Below are 24,307 nucleotides of genomic sequence, written 5' to 3'. Positions count from 1 at the left end.
CAAAGCCTTGGACCATTTGGATTATTTCCTGAGCACTTACTGTAGTCACAGCCTGTCTTAGAAGACTTAGTAAAGGTAGGGAATTGATTCCCTGTATATACTAGTTTTCTCTATACTTACTAAATGTAAGACTGGAAACATTGACGTCGTTGATTTTGTTGTCATGTTCTGTTGCGTGTGAGTTCTTGGGCCGTTGAATTCATTCATTCAACTCCATCATTTATTCATTCACCTACTAATGTTTCTGCAGTGTGCTTGGCCCTGTGCTGAACCTGGGGTTACAGATAGGAATAATGCTCAGTTCCTATCTTTGGGAAATCAGTCTGGGGGGAGGGATGGACGTAATAGATATTTTACGATATGGCCAGGTAAACTGAATTATAGAAGCACATTGAAGCGAGGTCTTGGTTGAAGGTTGAAGGGTGAGGGAGACCAGGACATTTTGGCATGTCCTGGTCTCCTTCCGTGTGAAGAAGAGTGGAATGTGCCGCAGGAACAGTGAAAGGCAGGCTGGGCCCAATCTGTGGAAGGCTTTGTAAGACAGAAGAAGGAGTTTAAACGTCATTCTGTAAGCAACAGGGAGCTGGCAGAGATTCTAAGCAGAGGTGTAACTCGATCAGCTTTTTATTAGGGAGATAACTCTGCATCAGGCGGATGGGATTCATTCTTAGAAAAGTTAATCCTTCCAGGGCAATAGGCACTTGGCTTCTGAGAAGCCTGGCTTTCAGCTCAGTGTTTGGAGGGTCTTGAGCGATATTGATGTAATTGAGCTTTTAGCAAAAAAGATGAAATCGTAATAGCCAATATGTCTAAAATGAAAAGAACGTGATTTGCCTTATAATAAGGTACCCCCCTTAAAAATAAATCTTTAATTCAACCTATGAATTTTTAATGCCAAGAACGCAGCATAATACTTTGAAATTGAAACTTGAGATACAGGCATGGCAAAAATCATCCCTACAGTGGATTTGGGGCATACAAATTGAGCAGTATGAACTATTGACACCTCCTGGTGGCAGCAGATGTGTGCTGTTTGCTTGGTCAAAACAAGAGGGAAATGTATCAAAGGCATTAAAAATAAATAACACTGGCAGCCCGGGAGGAAGGGATGGGAGGATGAAATGGCCCTGGTCTCAGGACCGACCTGGTAGAGACCTGCTGGAAGAGAGAGATGGCAGAGGGAGGCCTCAGGTGACCAGGGCCAGCCGCCACTGCTCCTAGTGAGAAGGGCTGAGCAAGGGCTTCTGACAAATTTAAAACCAAAAGGTAGATGACTGAGATCGGTGTTCCAGAATGTCCACTGGCAGCTCTTTTGTTGCTGTTGGTTTATTTTAAATGTATTTATTTGTTTTTATTCTTGGCTGTGTTGGGTCTTCGTTGCTGTGTGCGGCTTTCTCTAGTTGAGGCAAGCGGGGGCTACTCTTCTTTGCGGTGCACAGGCTTCTCATTGCGGTGGCTTCTCTCGTTGAGGAGCACAGGCTCTAGGCACGCGGGCTCAGTAGTTTTGGCTCGTGGGCTCTAGAGCGCAGGCTCAGTAGTTGTGGCGCACAGACTTAGTTGCTCCGCGGCATGTGGGATTTTCCCAGACCAGTGATCAAACCCGTGCCCCCTGCATTAGCAGGCGGGCTCTTTTTTTTTTTTTTTTGCGGTACGCGAGCCTCTCACTGTTGTGGCCTCTCCCGTTGCGGAGCACAGGCTCTGGATGTGCAGGCTCAGCGGCCATGACTCACGGGCCAGCCGCTCGCGGCATGTGGGATCCTCCCGGACTGGGGCACGAACCCACGTCCCCTGCATCGGCAGGCGGACTCTCAACCACTGCGCCACCAGGGAAGCCTTCAGCTCAAAATCTAAAATGAAGAGTTGAAGTTTCTTAGGAGAGTCTGGGAGTCACCTAACAACTGTGGTACCTCAGTCAGGGGAACCGTGAAGCCCAGTGAAAAAGGCTTATTTCTGTCGGAGGCTCCTTACCAACTCTGGCAGTGACAAACATGACATGGCATGTCGCTCTGCTCTCCCCAACCCCCAGACCAAGAAGGCTCTATGAATTAGCTTCAGCTCACAAGGAACAGGTCAGACAGAGGCCCCCAATTTTGTGAAATCCCAGGGAGAGAACACTACACGTAATTTATTTCTATCACTCTGCATCTGAGGCTTAAACACACACCAACTTCATAGTCCCAGGCCAGCCGTCTGCCGGGGTTCAGAGCCCGGTCCGGACCCAGGCCGGACTGGGTTTCATCTCGCGACCTCCGATGGCACCAGCGGATCGGCCTGGCTCAGGGCGACCTGGTCCTTCTTCTCCTGCTTTAAGACCTGCTCCTCCCACAGTGCCTGGACCACGTGATAGGCGGTGAGCACCACGAGCTTGGGCTTCTCCTCATCGAAGAGCCGCTCGTTGGCCTCCGGGTACAGCTGGTGGGGCCCGACTGCGCGCAGATGTGCCGGCAGGTGCAGGAACTCGTGGGCCTTGAGGTCGCAGTCGCGCATCCGGGACCCCGGCAGCCACCAGCGGCCCACGAAGCCCACATCTGCGATCCGGTCCAGGAAGTCGGCCCAGCAGGGCAGCAGGTCGCGGCAGCGGGCCTGGTGGGGGCTGACCTGGGCGTCGAAGGGCGTCTCATACACCAGCGAGTAGAAGCCCGGGCTCACGGGGCGCCGGTGGCCGCGACCCGGAAGTCAGAGCGGCTGCTGCAAGGACGCTTCCGAGTCGCGTTGCGTGAGGCGGCCGCCAGCGTAAGGAGGGTCCCCGACGCTTCGAGAGATCGCTCCAGGCCAGGGCGTAGCAGGCCGCCGCCTCCCCGCAGGCCTCGGAGGAGTCCTGGAGCGGAGCGAGGGCCCCCGGAGCCCAACCGCGCCCACTTGCCGGGCTTGGCAGACGCAGCGTCGCCCTCCCTTCCGCGGCTTCCGGACCAGAATCCCTCCGGAGCGGCCACCGCCCTTCTCTTCAGCTTGGCCAGGTATGCGAAGCGGAAGGCCAGGGGAGTCTCTTCTGCTCAAGCGCCAACATTGCGGTTCGTGGCCCCTTTTTAATTTAAAAAAAAGAAAAGAAAATGAGATTTTACGACTGCTTGCGTAGAAGAGAAATAGAAACAGGTGTGGATTTCATTTGCCTTTATGCCAACACAGTGAAAGTATGCATCTTGCTTCTTGCAAGAAGCGGACGTTCTTGTGCTATGGGCCCCAGGGGCGCGGTGCCCGCAGCATCTCCTGGCAAAGTCGGCCCCGAGGGGGGGCAGCCGGAGAGGCAAAAGGTCACGCGGGGAAAGAGGTGAGCTTCGCTTTAAAGGAACCTGGAGGGCTTCCCTGGTGACGCAGTGGTTGGGAGTCCGCCTGCCGATGCAGGGGACACGAGTTCGTGCCCCGGTCCGGGAGGATCCCACATGCCGCGGAGCGGCTGGGCCCCTGAGCTATGGCCGCTGAGCCTGCGCGTCCGGAGCCTGTGCTCCGCAACGGGAGAGGCCACAACAGTGAGAGGCCCACGTACCGCAAAAAAAAAAAAAAGGAACCTGGAATCAAACTTGCACTCAGCCACTTATTCCTGTTTGGCTTCAGGCAAGTTACTTGCTCTGAGCCTCAAGTTTCTCCGACGTCAAATGAGGATAATAAATCAGAGCAGCTCCCTAGGATTGCGGTGAGGGTTGAATGAGACAGTCCTCCAGACTCAGGACTTTACGATTGCTCAGTGTCTGACATTTAGTAAGCGCTCCATAAATGGCGGCTGTTACTATTCTTATTATTTTATTATCATCGTCTTCCCTAAGGGTTTGACCCATTTGGCCAGTATGGTTGCTCAGCTCAGAGCAGGGCGGACACCTGTCTGCCCACCCACTTCCTCCCTGGCAAGGTGAGCAGGGATCTTTCCTCCTGCAGGCATTAGGTCTAATTCATGGTGGCCTCACCTTGGGTTCCTCTTGCAAAGGGCATGTGGGCCCATCGGGCTGCAGAGCCAACTGGTTGGTAACGCCCACCCCTAGGCACAAGCTGATGAACCTCACCCTGTGTTCATAGTTTGGGAGGGCAGTGATGGTAGCAGCCATCGCCCTGCTCTGTGACTGCTGAGATTATCACGTTCCAGGGTGCTAAAAACCCGCAATCATTATTTAACGCATTTGGTTGAATTTCAGGCCTTTTTTTTTTTTTGCTATGTACACAGATTATTATAAATTTATTAAAAGGACACTATTTAAGGACCTGAATCTATTCTTACACATTATTACTGGAGAGTAAAAAAGTTCCATGAAATTTGAGTGTGTGTGTTTGGGTCTTTTGCTAGCCTAAAGTTTCCATAACTACATCTGTTTAAGATTCTGTGGGTATGGAAATCTCATATTGTTGATCTAGAAGGGCTATTTTTGCTTTACCAAAGGCCAATCACACAGGTCAGTGGCAACCCCTCCCCCCGCCTTGCTCAACTGCTATTCTTTGGGCATTAATTTTAATGTTTAAATAGCAAGTGCATTTTCCAAAGACTGCATAAAGCACTAGATAAGCAGAAGGCCACTGGCTTGGGAAGAGGAGAATGCTCAGCGAAGCCTTTCGCATAGAGAGAATGCTGAATATCTCCACCATTATTTAGCATCAGAATCAGTTATGGTTGTCTGACTGCTGGACAATTTTTTCCCTACCTGCTCTCTTTGCAAGTGACCTATACTGTCTAGACAGTTGCATATTATTTATGCATTCATTTCAGATTTTATGGTTTTTGTTTGTTTCAGTAAAGTTGTGCAGGTTTCATGCAGCCAACTGTTGGAAATGTACTTCATGAAAAGCCATATAATTGCACCAGGTGAATGCTTGCTTTCTTAGAGTTGTGTCACCATTAAAATTTTTAAAAAGTGGTTTTTTTTTTAAGAAAAGACCATTAAAAAAAAAAAAAAAAAAAAAAAAAAAAACCTACACACACACACACACACACACACACACACACACTCCCCTCCTATCTTCAGAGTACCAGCAGCAGGCCATGGAGAGAATTAAAGACAGCTAATTTCAAAGGTTCTTAATCAATTCAAGTTGATCCCATTTGTTGATTAGGGAGTCAAAACGCATTATTTGCATTCTGTTTCAAATTCAGAATTTTCTTCAGGAGATTTGAGGCTGGAGAAATCTCTTTCAGAGCGATCCCTTGGGCAATAAGGGAGTTAATTTGAAAGCTCTGGTGAGTCTGATGGGTTTTGAAAGTTTCACATGAAACATTTATAATGGCTCCTTTCAGGGTGGTGGATTTTGGTTGAGTGTGTGTGTGTGTGTGTGTGTGTGTGTGTGTGTACTTGTGTGCATGAGGGTTCTTCAGGAGTCATGAACCAGTGGCTGAAGCTTTGTGTAATTATCTGGGTAGTGAACAAAATGCCCCATTTCCATCCAGATACATGGTGTTCTGTAGACACTACAGTTGGAGAAGGGCAAATAACACGAAGTTTAGGATTAAATGGAGGGACATTCCCTTCCCGAGGTGCATCTGAAGCTTGGGGCTAATTCTGTGCAGGTCTCAGGCCCCAAGTCTGACCAGCCCCACTGCCTTGGATGCACAGTTTGGAACTGTGTCTTTTCCTGGCTTTATTGTGGGAAGACTTTCTACATGAGACTGAAATTTGGTATGGGTTCCTTCAAGCCCATGACCTGGTGAGCTCTGGGAGACATGCCCTGACCAGCGTCAAAGGAAGTGAACCCGAGGGCCAGTTCTCCTGGGAGGACGTGCTCAGTGTAACCAGAAGTGAGGGCATGCATCTGGAAGTCCCTCCCGTCGGATTTCACCTCCCGCCCTCCCAACCCCAGTGAATTTTGCTAAAAAAATCCCAGCCCTGCTTAGAAAAGAAGCATGTTGATGTGTGTGCCCTACATATTGGAAGAAACTATTTCTTTGGGGCAAGATTATACATTAACCTACTTGCATCTCATTTATGTCAACTGGAGATGGTGAGGGTGAACATTTCATAGGAATTATGTGAAGAAAAAAATGTAGCTCCAGCTGGATACACTTTGTTCTGTATCTTTGGAGTCTCACCCCTAGCCCCTCAATACGTACCCGCTTACACTGCTTCCATGTTCCATGGGGAGTCACAATGGACACCTTAAAATTGACCTGGTCACCAAATTGTCAACCATGTTCTGTTTATCAGCCAACACCAACATTAAATCGTAAAACTTGCTTACCAGGTGGCTAAAGTTATTTGGGATGTAAAAATATCACAATGAAGAAAGCAAACAGTCTTCACCACTCTTACAGAAGGGGAGAAAGCTTCACCTAAGTACCAATTCTAAAACACACCATTTCCTTCGATAACGGCAAAGTGGTCCTTTTCAAAGGCTGTTTCTTTCTCAGCTTTGATTTCATTTTCTGTTCCGTTCCTACAGTATAAGGTTAATTCCCACATTCTGCATATTGCCTGGAGTTCAGCACACATGTTCACTGAGGTGTACCGCCCTCAAATAACTTTGCTGCCTCTTTCACCCACTGTTAGGAAGTATATTTAAAAGAAATTGCCTTTTATAGATTTAAATTACAAAAGTACTGATATCATGCAAAAGGCAGTTTAACTCATGCAGGCATACAAATAGGTAAATCTTAGGGAAAAAGATACCAAGGCTAATATGAATGTAAATAGGATTAGCTGCCTGCGTTAGCAGCGGCTGTGGAATTTAAAGTACTTTCTGTTAGGTTATTCTTTAAAATACACCTATATTTCATGTGTGCATTTGTAGATATTTGGGAATATATTTTACTTTGTCTTGAATTTTGTAACAAGTATAGACAACGGTCCTGAGCTCCACTTATTGACAGCCAAAGTAGAAGGGGAATTTAACTTTCTTGACGGTTAAATATTTATTGATGTAGAATTTTAAATCTCTAGGAAAATAGGACACATTTTGACCAAGAAAACAGAGATTCATATTGCAAAGAAATTAGAAAACCGAGTGTCTAGTGGTTTTATTTTTCTTTTAAGAAAAGCCTTGTTTGTTCCCAAAGGTTGAATCAGATGTCAGTGAGCAGTTCAGAGCAGGGATTGGCAAACAGTAGCCAATGGGCTGGATCCAGCTCCCTGCCTGTTTTTGTTCATCCTCCAAGGTAGGAATGGTTTTCACATTTTTCAATGGTTGTAAAAAAATCAGAAAAAGGGTACTTCATGACACATAAAAATTACGTTAAATTCAAAACTTAGTATCCATAAATAAAGTTTTATTGGAATATGGCCATGATCACGTGTTTAAACATTGGCCGCTTTCTCACTCTAATAGCAGATTTGAGGAGCTTGTGGCCTCTAGGGTCTAAAAGATTTACCATTTGCCTTTCACAGAAAAAGTTTGCCAGCTTTAGGTTTAGAGTAAAAGTATCTTTATGCACTTTATTGTTGAGAATCAAAATTACATTATTGGAGTTGGAAATCCATTCTGAAAAGAATCATATTTGTTTACATTGAGATTATTTTCTTAGCTAGAAGCATCAGAAACAGATTATAGGTAATAAGGCATTTTTAAAAAGTAAGCCACAAGCTAACAGAGCACCTAAGGGCTACAGGTATGAGTCTTTGGATGGAAAGATGTGTGGCCAAGTGAGAGGGAAGAGCCTGGATCTGGAGTCCAACTCCCTGGGCTCATATCTCTGGTCTGCGACATAAGTTATCATGCTTAACCTTCTTTTTTTTTTTTTTTTTTTTGCGGTACGTGGGTCTCTCACTGTTGTGGCCTCTCCCGTTGCAGAGCACAGGCTCCAGACGTGCAGGCTCAGCGGCCATGGTTCACAGGCCCAGCCGCTCTGCGGCATGTGGGATCTTCCCGGACCGGGGCACGAACCCGTGTCCCCTGCATCGGCAGGCGGACTCTCAACCACTGCGCCGCCAGGGAAGCCCAGTGCTTAACCTTCTTGCTCCATAGTTTCCTTATCAGTAAAATGGGGGCAATAATGAAAACTTGTCTCATAGGGCTTTGCCAGAATTAAATGAGATGATGCATTATCACGTTTAGAAGAGTGCCGGTCGGCAAAGCTCAGTTAGCGCTGGTTATTTTATTTTTTTTTAATATAGGATGTTGGCATTTAAATCCTTGTGTATTCTGAGAGTTCACTTCCATGATAGAAGCACCTATTCTTTAGGTCACAATATTTTGAAAGGGTTCATTAGGTAACATCACTTTGGGGTTTTGGAACACTTCCATGTGATGTGCATGCCAGCTGAGGATAAAATGCTAAAAATACAGCTTCCAGGAGTCACTGATCAGGAGTCAGTTTTCTCAAGCTGTGCTGAGGAGTGGGATGGGACCAAAAGAATTGCTGAATTGATTTGCTTCAATCCAGCCTGTCCTATATTACTTAATTTTAGATCTAGTTAAGAATATTCACTTAGTCCACCATTTTCACATGAAGACATCAAGGTCCAGAGACTGGGATAGACTCAGCCAAGCCACACAATAAAGCAACCCCAGAGCCATGAGAGAACTCAGGACTTATAACTCTCAGACCTGGAGCCTAACAGTAAAAACACATGCACTCAGCACCCTTTTTCTTAGACCATGATACTTAGCATGAGCTTAGCATGGTGCTCAGCACTTAGTAAGTGCTCAGTAAACACAAGAACAACAAAAAAGAATGAACGAATGAGCTACCTGAAATCTTCAAAGCCCTTTAAAACACACAGAAGCATGAGAAAGATTTAGTCCAATGGTTAAATGAAGAAAACGCTCCACAAAGAATTTTTTATGGTAGATCTGCCCCAGTATCTTACACCTGAGCACCTGCTGTGATCAGTAGAGTCCAGTCCATCACTTTTTTTGCCAGTAAGAATTTGAATGATTAGTGATTCAGTCCATACATAAAGAGTTTATGCTTTTTCCTTTTCCCTTTCACCTACTCATAATTTATATTATAGTGATATATTATATGGATCTCTATAAACCCCCTCCAATACATATTGGAATAAGGTAAAGTGTGCATAAATAAGTGAATGGATATATGGATGGATAAAATACATAAAAGTGAGAAGGAGAATAAATGGATAAGTAGGTAAAAAAGAGACGGTCAGCCAACAGCCATAAATTGCTTAGATGGGTATGCAGTAGGTGCTTAATGAATATCTGTTGACAGGATAGCTAGATTAATATATTTTAGAAAGCTTTTCAACATGCAAAATTGCAACAGAATGTAACCTGACCATTAACTTGACCAAACTGGGCACATTGTTCCAGAGCCCTGGAGTTAGATGAGCTTTCTTCTGTCTGGCCTCAAAAGGAGCACGGGAATACAAGGGCATCTCCTTCCCAGACCAAGTTTGATGCACGAAAATCTAGACTCCCAAAACAGATCAAAGAGCCATGCATCTCACTATTCATTCATTCATCGAGTCCCTGCATTTTTGCCAGACCAGTACTAAATGTTGGACATCCAAAGCATTGTGCTTACCCTCGTGGAGCTTATAGTCTAGAAGAGCAACTAACATTAAACAGATATTCACGAAATATTACAACGTAGTTACACTTCACTAGAGAGGATGCCCCAGGATATGGCATGTGAAGATTGGTTTGGCTAAATGGTACCTTTATTTAGCATACCTTTAGTGGAGAAGACCTGATGGAGGAGGACAGATTTAATAATATATGTTCTCCTGGTGTTTAATGGTGCGTGAAGTCCTTCCCACAGGTGGGATGCATGATCACAATCCAACCATCAGCACTTTGGGGCATTTCTGTTCTCAGTGGAAAGCTTGTAAAACCAAGAGTCAGAGAAACCCATTGATCGAGAACTACCTTGGTCCACATAGGCCTCTTTTCTAAGGCTGTATGCACAAAGCCAAGGTCATTTGGAGGAAGCAGGAAAGAACTCAACTTTTGAAGATGCAGCAAAGGGTTAGACAGCCCTGTTAGTTGACTGCATAACTGGTTCATCAATTGGCTACTGTCTCAATGTGATTATGAATATTCCTCTTGCACAAATAATAAATAATTGATATTTTAAGTAAGCATCATTAGTAAGTTATGCACTTGATAATTTGGTGGAAGCACTTGATGAGCGCCTAGATTGTACAAAACATTGATCTACATGCGGTGGAGATGGGGGCCTCGAAGGTGTGCCACTCACATCTCCCTTCCAGAAAGAACTTGCCATTCAGCTACAAAGAAGGCAGTTACCTCAAGCCTCTATTTGTTGGCCTTCAGAATCCACCTCAGCTTTCAGCCAAGACCATGCTCTTCCTAGGCAGTCCCTAGGTCTTGGCCATTTTTGCCCCATGCAGAACTCCACCAACGGCAACCATTGTTCTGGAGCTTCCTGTTGAATTGGTTAAGAGTTTATCGCATGAACATTATGTTCTGAGGCTCTTTCTTCCTAATCCTGCTTCCTCCCCACTTTTCCTTTCACTGGTATCAGCTCTGCATTGTGGTCCAATCTTGCTTCCTCCTTTGTACCAGTCTCCCTTCTAAGATGGTTCCCAATGATTCCCAGTCTCCCAGCATTCACGCCCTTGTGTAATCTCCTCTCCTTGGCTATTGGCTGGACCTAATGACTCACTTTTAATAAATGGAAATCAGCCAAAAAACGATGGGAAGTCATGTCTGTGACTTCGGTCTCCCTAGGGCTCTCTTGCTCTCTCCCCCAGTTGCTCACTCTGATGAAACAGGCTGCCATATTGTGAGCTGCCCTATGGAAAGGCAAGAAATTTAGGGTAGACTCCAGCCAGTAGTCACCTGAGGGCCTCAGATCAATAGCCTTCAAGGAACTGAATTCTGTCAATAACCATATAAGTGATCTTGGAAGCAAATCCTTCTCCACTTGAGCCTTTAGATAAGAGCAGAGTTTCAGCTGACACTGATTGCAGCCTTGTGAGTCAGAAGTACCTAGTTAACTTGCGCCATATTCTTGACCCACAGTAACTATGGGGTAATTTGTTACACAGCAATGACTAAATAACACATCCACTTTTATCTTTCATAGGCATTACTCCTTTCTGGAGGACCCAGCTGGCACATAGGTCATCACATCTGAGCCTTGGGAGAAAAGTCAAGGTAGGAAATGCAGACCTGATGGTCAGCAGCATAGACGTGGAACAAGAGATGCTATCATTTTGGAGCACGAGGTTGAGAAGGGAAGGGATCGGGTTGGGATCTGTGCATAGCTTCAGGCATTGGAATAAGAGCCAGCCAAGGAGACAGAGGAGGGATCAGAGAGCTTCCTCCTTTGGGACATCTTTCCTCACTCTTCCGTGACTCCTCCCCACTGCTCCCCTGCAGGGGTTGGTGAGATGCTACCCCACACCCACCACCCCGTTTCCTCCCAATGCAAGTCATCCTGCTGTATCATAATTGTTGATTTCAGTGTCAGCCTCCCTAAGAACCCACAAGAGATCCTTGAGGGCAGGGCTAGTGTCTTCTTCACCTTGACTTCCCAGTGTTTCACAAGGTTGATGCTTAGTAGGAGCCCATGTAATGTGTGAACAAATGTATGATCAGAATGTATGAAACCAGCAAAATGGGATGTAAGTTTGACTGTTAAAACATAACTCAGTGAACAATTCTGTATTAAAACCTTACGAAGGGGGCTTCCCTGGTGGCGCAGTGGTTAAGAATCCGCCTGCCAATGCAGGGGACACGGGTTCGAGCCCTGGTCCGGGAAGATCCCACATGCCGTGGAGCAACTAAGCCCGTGGGCCATAACTGCTGAAGCCCATGTGCCTAGAGCCCATACTCCGCAACAAGAGAAGCCACCGCAATGAGAAGCCCACGTACCGCAACGAAGAGTAGCCCCCACTCACCGCAACTAGAGAAAGCCCGTGCACAACAGCGAAGACCCAACACAGCCAAAAATAAATAAATAAAATAAATCTAAAAAAATATTTTAAGAAGGTAGATCTCAAGTTTCTTACTGTAATTAAAGAAAAAAAAAAAAACCTAAACCAAAAAACTATAGCTCAGCTTTGTCAACATCTGCCCTGTAATACATGCAAAGTAATATATGCAGTTTTCTCAGTTAACCTTCCTAACTCTGTGAGACAGTGACTGCTATTTCCCACTTCACAGGGAGGAGACCAAAGATGATGCATTAGCTAGTGGGCAGCAAAGATAGAGCTTGAATGTGGGGACTTTGAGGTCCCGCTCTGCATGGGAACTAAAAGTTAGGTGAAGGCTCCCCAGCCTTCAGTCTGGACTTAGAATCTGCTTCTTGTGTCCAGGGGCTGAGTCTCCAGGCAGTAGAATCTGCCTTCCCTTCTCCCTTCAGTCATCTGGATCCTAGGAAGTTCAGTCCCTGCTGGCTGAGATCTCTGCGGTGACTGGCCAGGTTGGGTGAAATGTCTGAGATCAGCTTTTTGTGGGGAGAGGCTGGGCTGTAAACAGGAGTAGTATTCTAACCGCTTACCACCCAGCATGCTCTGTTTACCTGTGGTTGGCTTCAGTGTCATGAAGATACAGACATCATCTGTCCTTTGAGCTATGTCACAACTATTTGTTGCAAAGTAAAAATTTAGTCAATAAGCAAGTCATTTTTCTTCCTTTTGGATCACTCCTCCTTACCCATCCCTCCCCTGCCCTAAATTGACAAGGCATATGGCTGTTATATAGATAGCATCTCAGTAAGCTGATCTTTCCTGGCAACATCAACAATATGATGCAATAATGTGAGGACTGTACACATGCCGGTGCAAAAGCTTTTGAAGTATCAGGGTGGGTACGTTTTCCTTGTAGTATAAAATGTGCATGCTGAGTGGGCGTCTGCTAGTCACTGCCTATTCATATTATGGCAATAGCCAGTTAGTTGCACAATCACTGGGCACATTTTGGTTAGATGCATACCATGTTTTTCCAAGAACAATTAAAAACTACCTGGAAACGGTCATGGAAAGTGTCCTTTGTTGATTTGACTCAGTTAAACAATGATTTCAAATAACTTTTGATCTAAATTTCTGTATAGGGCCTCCAAATAAACCACTTAGTGACAAGCTTTATCTGTTTCTAATTTATAATAGAGCAAAAAGAAAATTTATTTTAGGGTCCGGGAAATACTTCCTTAATCTCGATGTGTCCTATCACTACAGGGAGTAGCTTTGAAGAAGTGGAGATATCAACTCAGCAAACGAAACCAGAATAAGGCAAGGGTGCTACTTTGATAGGAGAATTAGTTAGTTCCACTCACAAAGAGGCTACAAGGCAGTGGGACAAGCATAAACTTAGGAGACTTGCTTCTCTATTGAAAGTGTGGTCCATGGACCAGCAGCGCGAACATCACCTGAGAGCTTGTGAAAGATGCAGAATCTCAGGCCCCACCTTAGACCTGTGGAATCAGAATGTGCAGGTTAAGAAGAGGCCCAGGTGATTCTTATGCACATTAAACTCTGAAAAACTGCTGTAGCATCAGCCTTGCCTGTAACTAGACAAACCGGAGTGCTATTCTCCATCTTTAAAATGAGGAGTTTGGCCTAGAGTGGTGCTTCCTAAAGTAGGATCTTCCAGATACTGCTATCCTAAGATGCTCCTTGGGAAAGAGGATTCTGTGGTCAAACATGTTAGTGAACAATGAATGTTAGCTTATTCAAGGCTCTGATAAGTCCTGCAATAAAGGAACCTTTTTAAGTAGCATTATTTGATCTCTAAACCATTTTTCACTAAAATTCCATCCCATGGAATTAGTGTTCTACTGAGCATGCCCTGAGGGAAATTGTTTTGTTTTTTTTTTGGTTTTTTCTTTTGCAGTACGCGGGCCTCTCACTGTTGTGGCCTCTCCTGTTGTGGAGCACAGGCTCCGGACGCGCAGGCTCAGCGGCCATGGCTCACGGGCCCAGCCGCTCCGTGGCATGTGGGATCTTCCCGGACTGGGGTATGAACCCGTGTCCCCTGCATCAGCAGGCGGACTTTCAACCACTGTGCCACCAGGGAAGCCCAGGGAAATTGTTTTTAAAAGTCCTCTTTACCTCCCCAATTCTATAAAATACATGTCCTCTACGAATTTTAGTCAGCATTTGTGTTGTGACAGGTGGTCCTCTCAGTAATCTTCAACCAAAGCTAAATGTCTCCTCTTTCCCAGCTTGTTTGAACCTTTAGAATGCTTGACCTGGAAGCTTAAGCCAAAAGATAAATAGTATAGGGGGACCAACCGCTTTCCCTAGACTGTCCTGGTTTTAGCACTCAAAGTTCTTCATCCCAGGAAACCCCTCAGACCAGGGCAGTTGTTAACCCAAAAAATAGATCCGTCTTAACAAGATTGACAAGAGGCTCGTTTTCCATTCCCCTTCTTTCTCCTCCCCTCCCTATCTAGTCCCCGTCTCTACCTGGCTCCCCTCAAATGATCAGCACCGGAGGAGTTGCCTGGTGGTTTGGTCAGATTGAAAGACACATGAGAAAAAGGGTAGTAGGTGTTGAGTTTGCAGACACAAACCATGTGGGTCGCAGTTCCAATGAATGGAGTTGTCCCGTTCAGCCAACCTGATACAAGAAGAAATCCCAAGCTTAAGGTAGAGTGTGAGTCTTCGCTTCCCAAACAGATTCATCATACTGTTGAAAAATAAAGACCTACTTTGGAGGAAACATGAATGCTAAACATGTCAGGTGTATTTTTGTATCTTTTAATCAGTTCTTGAAGAAACGCAGTATCCCCTATGGTGATGAAATCTAGATCGCTCAAGTTTCTGGGTATGGAAATTTGGGGCAGGAAACACCTAGACAGCCCCTGCCCTTGAATCTTTTTTTTCCTGAGGCCTTCAAATATATTACATTTGATTGACAAGATCCGCACATGTGTACAAATTTCCTAGTTCAGGGATTTTTTTTTTTCCTTGCTACAGTCCAACCTCTATGAAGTATTCTTTGTTAAAGAATACTTTGTGGAGTCCTCCTTCTAATCCCTATAATTCTAAATTCCAGCCTTACCTCACTGTGCATTGCATTTTCCTAGTTTCAGTTCTATGGAACGTTTTAAAAGACACCATTGCAACCAGAACTGAATGCCTCAGTTTTTGCAAAAGCAAAAACAAGTACTAGCATCCTTTAAATAACTATTTTCTGATGTTAGTGTTGAATTAATCCAAGAAATGAATATGTATTGATGGTATTCTTTTGGGTTTTGAAAATCCTTACAACCACATAATTAAATGAGTGCCTTTAGAAATACTGATAAAAGCCCATTGCCATTCAAATATCTATACAAGACAATGGCCGTAAGCTGTGGGCTTGGGAGATTAGTTTGGCCACGAGCCAGTGTTTATCACAATATTTCCATCTCAGCTGATAAAATTTAATCATTCTTATTTAAATAGAAATCAGAATTAATGCAGGTTTTAAAGAGAAGGAATAATAAACGAATCACACTATCTTTATTTCAGAGCTCCTGGCATATATTGTCTATTCAGAATGGAAATGCTAGCAGTTGTTGTGTTGTTTTTCTACCTTGGACTTTCATTCCAGAGTCCTCCAAAATAAGGAGCTATTGCTTCTCGAATATTTATGTCTTCAGCTCTGCTTCAAATAAAGTGGTTCCCACCCTCCTCTCCAGTGGGATAAGCAGGGCTTTGCGTGTGCCAGGGGTTGTGACTTGAGTTGGAAGCAGCAGGGCACGTACTTGAGTGATTTCTCCCAGAGGGGCCATGGGTTTGGACTGTCCATTCACATCCTCTTGCCTGGGTCCCTCAAGACCAACAGCGGGAATTGAGGAGGCATCCAGTGTAGATGGAGTGTGTGGCTGGCTTTGGACCAGAACCGTAGTGCTGCCAGAGGTCAAGTCCAGAGCCAAGTCTATCCCTGGAACAGAGACCACAGCTTCATGTAAGCAGTTACAGCCTAAAGAAACCTTATTGGTCATTTAGTTCAACCCACTCATTTTGTGGACTAGGAAGTTGAAATCCAGAAAGCAGAATTGACTTGATTCTTCAGGGTCACCCTTCAAGATAGCAGTCTTGTTAGTACCACACTAACCAGGCAAGTCAGATCTCCAGACCCCAGCCTTGTGTTCTTTAGACTTTGTACGGTCCTTTTAGCCCTGGGCTAGACCTGGAGTGGATGCAACTCAGTACTATTTTGTGTGACTCTGCCTATACATTTTTGGTGCATGTCTCAAATGGTGTGTACCAAACCAAACCCGTTCAGATTTAAATAACTCCCCATCCACAAAATAAACAAACCAACTAAAGGAACCACATTTTACCTCAGGATTTTTATTTCTTGGGTGGAGAGGTGTAGACAACCTTATTTCTCTTCCTCCTCCTTGAAATAATATTTTTTTAAATTTAAATGTCTTACATTTAAATATAAAAAAACCCAGTTTCCCTGTCATTTCATTGTCTACATAATATTGCTAATATTAAAAAAATAAAATAATTCCAATAGGTAAAATTTACTGATCATTTACTATGCTCTAGGCACGTTACTATCTCATTTAATCCATACAACATCCCAGTGAAGTGGGTACCATTTTTATTCCCATTTTACAGTTGAGAAAACTGAGGCTCAGAGGGGTCAAGTAACTTTCTCAAAGTCACCCAGCTAGCAAGTGACAGAGCTAGGAGTCTAGTGGTAGAGCTAGTCATAGTCCTAACAGCTTATCAAAATGCAGTCTGGCTGTAGGCTCTGGCTCTTAACCATGATTCCATACAGCCTCAGAAATGTGGATTCTTAATTTAGCCAGCACTAAGGACTTACCCGAATTTTTAGTTTCATTTCCTCTTCAAACTTTATGATGAATCCCATTGTTTTCCATGACTGTATACTCTCTCCCAGTTGGAATGAGGCCCTAGTAAAGTCATTTGGTGTAAACAGTTAAATTTGTTAGAAAAGGCATTTTGGAATCAATTTGACTCTATTGCTTTTGACTTTGTTATGAATTTCAGTTTGGGTTAAGGGTGTATCAGACTTCAAAACATCTGGTTAGGTCATTTAAGAACCTTCCTGAGATTTCACAACCCCTTAAGACTTCCTTTCAAATGCAGACATTTCCTCTGTCACCACACTCTTACAAATGCTTTGAGAAACAATGAAACAGTGCTTTATTCATCTGCAATAATGTAAAGAAGACCTCCTTAATCTGGCATCAGTGGGAGTAAGATGTTTCACATGAGTGAAATTTCCAGATACCTCGACCTTAGACGAGATGACCTTAGCTCTTAGATTTAAGAGCTGGGAATTTTTTCTCAATAGGTTTTGATAGTCACACATTCCTTTCTTTTCTGTTTTCTTTCTGTTTGTTTTTCTTGGGTTTTAACCTTTCTTGATAACCCAGAGCTATGGTCGTAATCATGAATAATATACTATGTACCCTAGTTGGAGGCTCTGGGAAAAGTGATCTTTTGGGATTTGAGACTTGCAAACAAATGCCACTTTGTAATGAAAGCATCCCTTAAATTATTTGACGCCTTTAGAACTTAAACTATAAGCAGGATGATATAATTTGGGAATCATGCAGTAGTTTGAATACAAATACCATGCTTGCATTTTGATAGGCTGTTAGGATTATGAAGACAAGTTGAGAGGTTAGTTAACTGTTATGGGTGGTCTGGGCTCACTTAGCATAATGTCCTTCAGGTTCATCCACATTGCTGCAAATGGCAAGATTTCCGTCCTTTTTAAGACTGAATAATATTCCGTTGCATGTATACACCACATTTTCTTTGTCCGTTCATCCTTCCATGGACATTTAGGTTGCTTCCATGTCTCCTATTGTGAATAATGCTGCAGTAAACATTTGGGTGCATATACCTCTTATAGGTCCTTTTGTTTGTTGCCCTTAGCTTGTGTGTTTTAGTCTCTGTCAAACTGAAATTTCAAACATAATAACTCAATTGAGAAACTCATGAGTGACAGATGGTCCTCTGTCTCCATTATTTATGATCATGTCTCGACTTAAAAATTAACCAGGTAGTGAAGAAAGTCACGTTTTGCACGACATTGGAGGCTGTTCCAACCAGTTAGCTGCTTTAAAAGGAATATTGGTCTTTAGATGTCCTAAGTGTCCCTTTAGGAGTCTGCCTGACCAAGAACAAGAGAGAACAAACTTAACTGAGGTCCCAGCAGTTCTGTCCGTTCCAACCCGAGTCCCAGGGTGAACAGACAGTGCTGACCCCCAAAGAGGCAAAAGGCAGAGAGTCTGGGCTTCCCAGGCCATGCCCATTAGACTTGACCTAGATCAAGTTTCCCCATCATCCCCATCCACTTACGGGGGTCTGTGCTGGTAAATACCATTTTGGGCAGGTTCTCCTTGTTTTTTTACCATGGTTACTGCAGGGGCACTCTTGCTGGACTTACTGTATTTCCTGCTGCTGCCAAAGTAACATTGGTCATTATCCATCACCTTTGTGTTAATTCCCCAGAGAGAACCTTGGATTCAGGACTTTTGAGAACCCTCCTCTCTCCCATCCCTCTTTTCCAGCTTTTCCTGCCCCTCCACTCACTAACTCAGGCACTTAACCCCCCTCTGCCCAGGTAGTCCTTCAGTTATTCCCACCTGTCAGTCACTTTCCCTTTCCTTTCCCCCACCTCCTCCCCTCTGCAGATTTGTACCCTCCACCTACTGGTTCTAGTCCCAGCCTGCTCTCTAACGCTGTGTGATCCTTGGCAGGTTGCTGCACCTCTCTGGACCCCACGTGTGCATCTATACAATAAGAGAGTTGAATTGGATCAGCAGTCCCAAACCCAAGTGCAGGCAGGGTTCCAAAACGAGAAAATAAGACTGATATACTTTCTTTGCATATGAAATGATACTTAAAAAATTCTTCCCTTTCCCATCAAAACCTACTTGCTTTGATTTTTTTTGCTGAAACACATTACCGTCTCTGTCTAGCTTTCATCTTTCAACCAAGGATAGAGACGAGGGGCTGAGAAGTAGGTCACAGTTCTGTTTGCTCTAAGAACAAAACTGCACAGGTGTGATGACGTATAGCAAATGACACCAGCCTCTGTGTTGTGAGGCAGTAGGGAGCAGTGGAGATTGTGGCAACTGGAAAGCAGGACACATGCCCAGGCTGAGGGAAGATCCTGTTGTGCAGCCCCAGATGGGTATAGCTTGGCTCTCCCTACCCCCAGTAGGATTTGGAAATTCAGGTTTTTAATATAAAAATCTCTCAATGTTTTATTTTCTTCTTAAACATTGGCATCTAATTTCAACTCTAAAATTAAAAAAAAAATCATTATATTAGTGAGCACCGTGCAGGCCTAACAAAAGGGGCCTCTGAGCCATATTTGGCTTAGGGGAGACCAGTTTGCTTTCTGGGGATTATAGGGCCTCTTATAGAAGAGTCCCTATGCGTTTCCAGTTAATAATTCAGCACCTCTGAGTCACATCTTTACTCCATGGATTTTTAGCCCTTGCACATTCGATTTATACTAACCCAGCAATCATTTCATTCATTGCTTTGCAGTTTCTCCAACAGTTTCATTTCTGTGTTTTTATCTCATTATCCGGATCACTTGTTCCTTAGGGCTGAGCCAAGCGCTGGACTAGACTCCAGGGAGAATTGTTAGGGTGAAAGGCCCCGGTCTCTGCCTTGAAAGGGAGAAGATGGGACGGACCATAGCTGATCTGGGCAGAGGGTACCGGGGGAGGTGCAGCCCAGGATGGGCCTGAGGGCAAGGGCAGCCGTTCCTCAGGTCTTTTCTTGATTCCAGGCGTCATCTCTAGCCCCAGCTCCATAGTTCTTTGCCCAGACCACTGCAGGAACCCCCAATGACCCCCTAGAGCTAGTCTGGTCCCCTCCAGGCCTTTGAAATCACAACAGCCAGAGTGACTTCTTATGTTCATCTGGCCTATTCTAAACCTTGTAAGGGCTTCTCATTGCTCTTTGGATGAAACCCCTAGGCGTTAATGGGGCCTAAGATCTGCCTGGTTTGACCCTCTCCAGTCCCATCTTCGCATCCCTGCTGTCTTCTCCATTCTTGCCTTTCAGTTTCTCAAACACATTCCCTTTCCTCCCACACTGGGCCTTTGCACATCCTCTGCCCTCTGTGCAGACGCTGCCCTTTGCCTGGTTAAACCCTTCTCAGCATTCAGGTCTCAATACAAGGGTTGCTTTCATGAGGAAAGCTTTCCCGAGCCCCCAGGCTAGGTCAGGCTTCCCCGTGGTCTGTGGGAACAGAGGTTTGAATTGCCTTCTTCACCATTAAATTCCTAGATTGTACAATGCCTGGCGCAGGGTCGGGAGAAAATAAATATTCACTGAGAGACAGAATAAAGAGCTACTGGAAGGGTGTGATTTTAGGAGTACTTGCTACATCCCTCTGTCCTAAAAGTATGCCCTCATCTGGGTCCTCTATCACAAATTAGTTTTACAGTAAGAAATATGGGTCAAGAAAAAGCATCCTTCTATAGCCCCTCCCTGGGAGGAGAGTTTAAGAATAGGCAGGGTGAACTCGGGCGACCGGCAATGTTCCCCGTCCCTGATAATTTTCGATCCGATTACTGCACCGATTACCACCTGAGAGATGCATGCATCTGAGAAAAGCCATTTTCATTTTGAGGGTGCGGCATTCAGCACCCTGCTATCTGGTGCCTTGTTACCCAAAGCGTGGTCTGTGGTCCGGCCACATGGGCATCATCTGGGAGCTTGTTACAATGTGTACTTGACATGGACAGGCACTTTTTCTAGTTCACTCTTGTATTCCCATGGCCTGGAGTGGTGCCAGGTACACAGAAGGTATTCAGTGAATGTGTGAATGAATGAGCGATGGAAGGACCAAAAGCTGGAGTGAAGGGCTATTTGAATGCAGGCATGTTGCAGATGAAGGAGGAATGAATGAATGCTGGATGAATGGACACGCGAGCGTGACATCGTAGGCGTGTCAATGATGGGTTCCTTCCCTATGGGCACAGGGCCCTGGAGGAGGGGCTAAAGATACCCTTAAGGCTTCCTCAGGGGAGAGGGTGGGCCATCAACCACAGGCCCAAGAGGTGGAGCTTTGGCTTTGATTGAAGAAAGGGCCCCAGGAGAGTGGCTGGACTTCTTCAGGAACATGGAGCAAGCCCATGTTTGGGCATTAAAGTAAAACAAACAACTAAACTCTTTGGTCTGTGAAACAGTGATCCTATTATTCCCAACCTCAACAAAGCTTGCTTAACTTGAACTTCAACTGTTGTCATTATTCATCAAGACAGCGCAACCCTAATCCCTTGGTTTTAGCTAAGCCCCAGGCTTGCCTGTGCTCCTTGCAATGGATCCCATGAGCAGATCCAAGCCACAGAGAGAAGAAAAAGGAGAGCAGATGACCACCAAGAGGTTGGTGATACATCCATGAAGGCCTGACTGTCCAGGCAAAACTTCAGAGGAGAAGCTACATTTTCTTATTAGTGTCATATTCCCAGGAAAAATAGGTCTGAAATATTAAGTGCTGAGTGTGGAACATAGTATATTGTTTGGTAAATTTTCTACATCATGATGAAAGTAATAATAGTTCATACTTATATAGGCATTGCTCCAAGAAACTAACTTATATGAACTCGTTTTACCTTTGTAACAATCCAGTGAAGAGCTATTATCACCCTCCCATTTTGCTGATGAGGAACTGAGGCCCTGAGAGATTAAGTAATTTCACCCAAGGTCACACAGTCATTGAGTCAGTAGCAGAGCTGGGATTCAAACCCAAGCAGCCAGGCTCCCCTGAGTGCATGATCTCAAACTATCTACTACCCAGCCTCATCTGAAGTCTGAAGACTATTCAACGAAGGGATGCGTGCATCCCTTCATGCATTTATTTATTCTGCAGATCTGAAAGCATCTGTTATAAACTAGACCCTCTCCGTAGGGATCCAAAGGCAAAAATAGCAATTCCTTACCCCTGTACAGTGGTTTAGAAAGTATTTCCTTGATGGCCCAATGATCCTCTTCACAGATGTGGACACCTGACACCTGGAAAAATTGTGTGTCTTTTTCAAGGTCCCGTGATTAGAAATAGAACGAGCTAGAACCTGAACCTGATGTTCTGACCCCAGACCCACTGTTATTTCCACCCTAACACGCTTGTTGAAAATACTGGAGGAGATCCGATACACAGACATGTGATAGGAATAAAACAAGATAGAAATGGTTTGTGCTTTTACGGAACATGTTAAATACAATGGGTAGCTGTAGATTACCATTATGTAACAGCCTACACGCTACCATCCTAGTGGAAGAACTCACCTCCTTTATCAGCCTTCCTGGAGAGGTGTTGGAGTATGTTGTTTTAAAAGAATAAATACATGTATAAAACATCTTGTAAAATGCACGATTAAACCAGCCACAATTTCCTTTCCAAAGAAAGTATCATTCTGAACCTCATACTATTAGCTAAAAAAACCCTATTTGCCAGTTTATGAAAATAATTTGGGGTCCATGTTTCTCCGCCTCGTGGACTGACTTGCCCACTTAAAAGGTCGCCCTTTTGAAATGAACTCTCATTAAAATGCTCGGCTAGTGACATCAATAAGTTTATCCCTTGGAGAAAGCAAGCATGCTGGGGCTGTAATGACATGGTCTTTTGGTGATCTGAAGGCATTGATTAACCCTCACCTGCCAGAAATCATTAGCAACCAGACTGCTATTTTCTGATAGTTTTGAAAGGAGGATAAGTTTTAGTAAATAATCATTGGCCACTTTCTCAGGGGGAAAACCAGGCTGGAGCAGCACTGAACCGCCATACTGGTTTATTTTTTAGTGGGTGTATTCAGGGAGGAATGGAAATTGCATTCCAAGCAGCTAATTATAGGATAAGTGTGCCTACTTAACCAGGGAAAGCATGTCAGCTCTGCACAGAGCTATCATATTATATACATTTACTGTTCTCTGGATAATTAACAGGATCAAAATATTACTGTCAGATTCAAGGGGAAAATTAACACATTATCTTAATTGTCTTTTCTACTCAGGTACAAGGCATTACCATTTCAAAAAGGACTTGTTTAATACATTGGAATTTTGCACTGCAGTTCATGAAGATGCCGTTAATCCCTTTGCCAACTTTGATCTACTGTTATCATATCTTTGGACCCTGATTTCTCTGTTTCACTTTTGAACTGTTCAAAAAGGTCATAGAGGGTTACCACATTTTACTATTACCTTTGTTATTGAAGTTATCTCTACCGTATCTCTATGGTAGAGACTATATAATGGTGACCTTGTGCTTAATCCTTTCCCAGCTCTGCATGCAGTGACATTACATTGGTAGCTTGCCACCAGCCATGGTGCGGGTATTTATGCCATGGAAACAGGCAAATACTACAAATCAAGGCTTTATTAATAGTCTTAGACCAGGGTTGGCAAACTAGAGCTTGTGGGCTGGATGTCTATTTTAGTAAATAAATTTGTTGGAACATAGCCACGCTCATTTGTTTATATATTACCTATGGCTGCTTTTGTGCTACAACCACAGAACTGGGTAGTTCCTGCAGAGACTGTATGTTCCGTAGGCCTAAAATATTTACTATCTGGCTCTTTACAGAAATGTTGCTCTGGTCTGTATTAAGAAAGTGATGGAGAAAATACTGATAATGAAGCTGCAATTTGTAAGTGTTATCATGTCTATAGCCATTACATTTATGACTAGCTTGTATAGCTAAAGAAGCCGGGGATCTCGTCTTCAGTCATGGCTATATCTAGGAGTTCAAATGATGCCATTGGGTCTCTCAGCTTTGCTCTCTTCTCTATTAAGTATTTTCAGGCAGGGTTTACCACGATGCGATAAAGTGGCTTCTTGCAGTCTCTGACTAATATCCTAGTTATAGTTAAGTGACCCCAGGTAAGACAGCATCACTTTCATGGTAGCTGCAGCAGCAAAAGCTCTGCCATGGGTATATGCCCAGGTCATGTGAACCTGCCATGGGTATATGCCCAGGTCCTGTGAACCTGCCATGGGTATATGCCCAGGTCATGTGAACCTGCCATGGGTATATGCCCAGGTTCTGTGAACCTGCCATGGGTATATGCCCAGGTTCTGTGAACCTGCCATGGGTATATGCCCAGGTTCTGTGAACCTGCCATGGGTATATGCCCAGGTTCTGTGAACCTGCCATGGGTATATGCCCAGGTTCTGTGAACCTGCCATGGGTCATATGCCCATGTATGAACCAGCCACAGAGATGAAGTGCCCTGATTATTTAGGCCTAAGACACGGGCCCATGCCAAGAGCTAGGGTTGGGGTCAGCATTAGTCCCATCTGTGTACCCTAATTGAGAGGGAGAGAGTGTGTGTGGTTCTCCAAAAGAAAATCAGGTAATTGATTAGAGAACAAAGATGCTCTAATCCTTGGATGCTGGATAGGCAGAAGCAGCAGACGTCTGCTGTAAATATCATCTAAGCCCTTGCTGCTGAAAGAGTGGTCCCTGGCCGGCATTATCAGGGAGCTTATTAGGAATGCAGAATCACAGATCCCTTCCCAGACT

At 44.5% G+C, this 24,307-nt stretch overlaps 1 pseudogene; it reads right to left on the bottom strand.

The window, feature by feature from the left end:
* Window positions 1–2,235: 2,235 nt before the first annotated feature.
* Window positions 2,236–19,570, bottom strand: LOC112401254 (mitochondrial import inner membrane translocase subunit Tim29-like; annotated as a pseudogene).
* Between the last annotated feature and the right edge of the window lie 4,737 nt (window positions 19,571–24,307).

This window comes from Neophocaena asiaeorientalis, unplaced genomic scaffold, assembly GCF_003031525.2.
Source record: "Neophocaena asiaeorientalis asiaeorientalis breed wild unplaced genomic scaffold, Neophocaena_asiaeorientalis_V1.1 scaffold438, whole genome shotgun sequence".
Classification (NCBI taxonomy): Eukaryota; Metazoa; Chordata; class Mammalia; order Artiodactyla; family Phocoenidae; genus Neophocaena; species Neophocaena asiaeorientalis.
The sequence above is the reverse complement of the archived record's forward strand: the minus strand, read 5'-3'. Positions and strand labels throughout refer to the sequence as shown.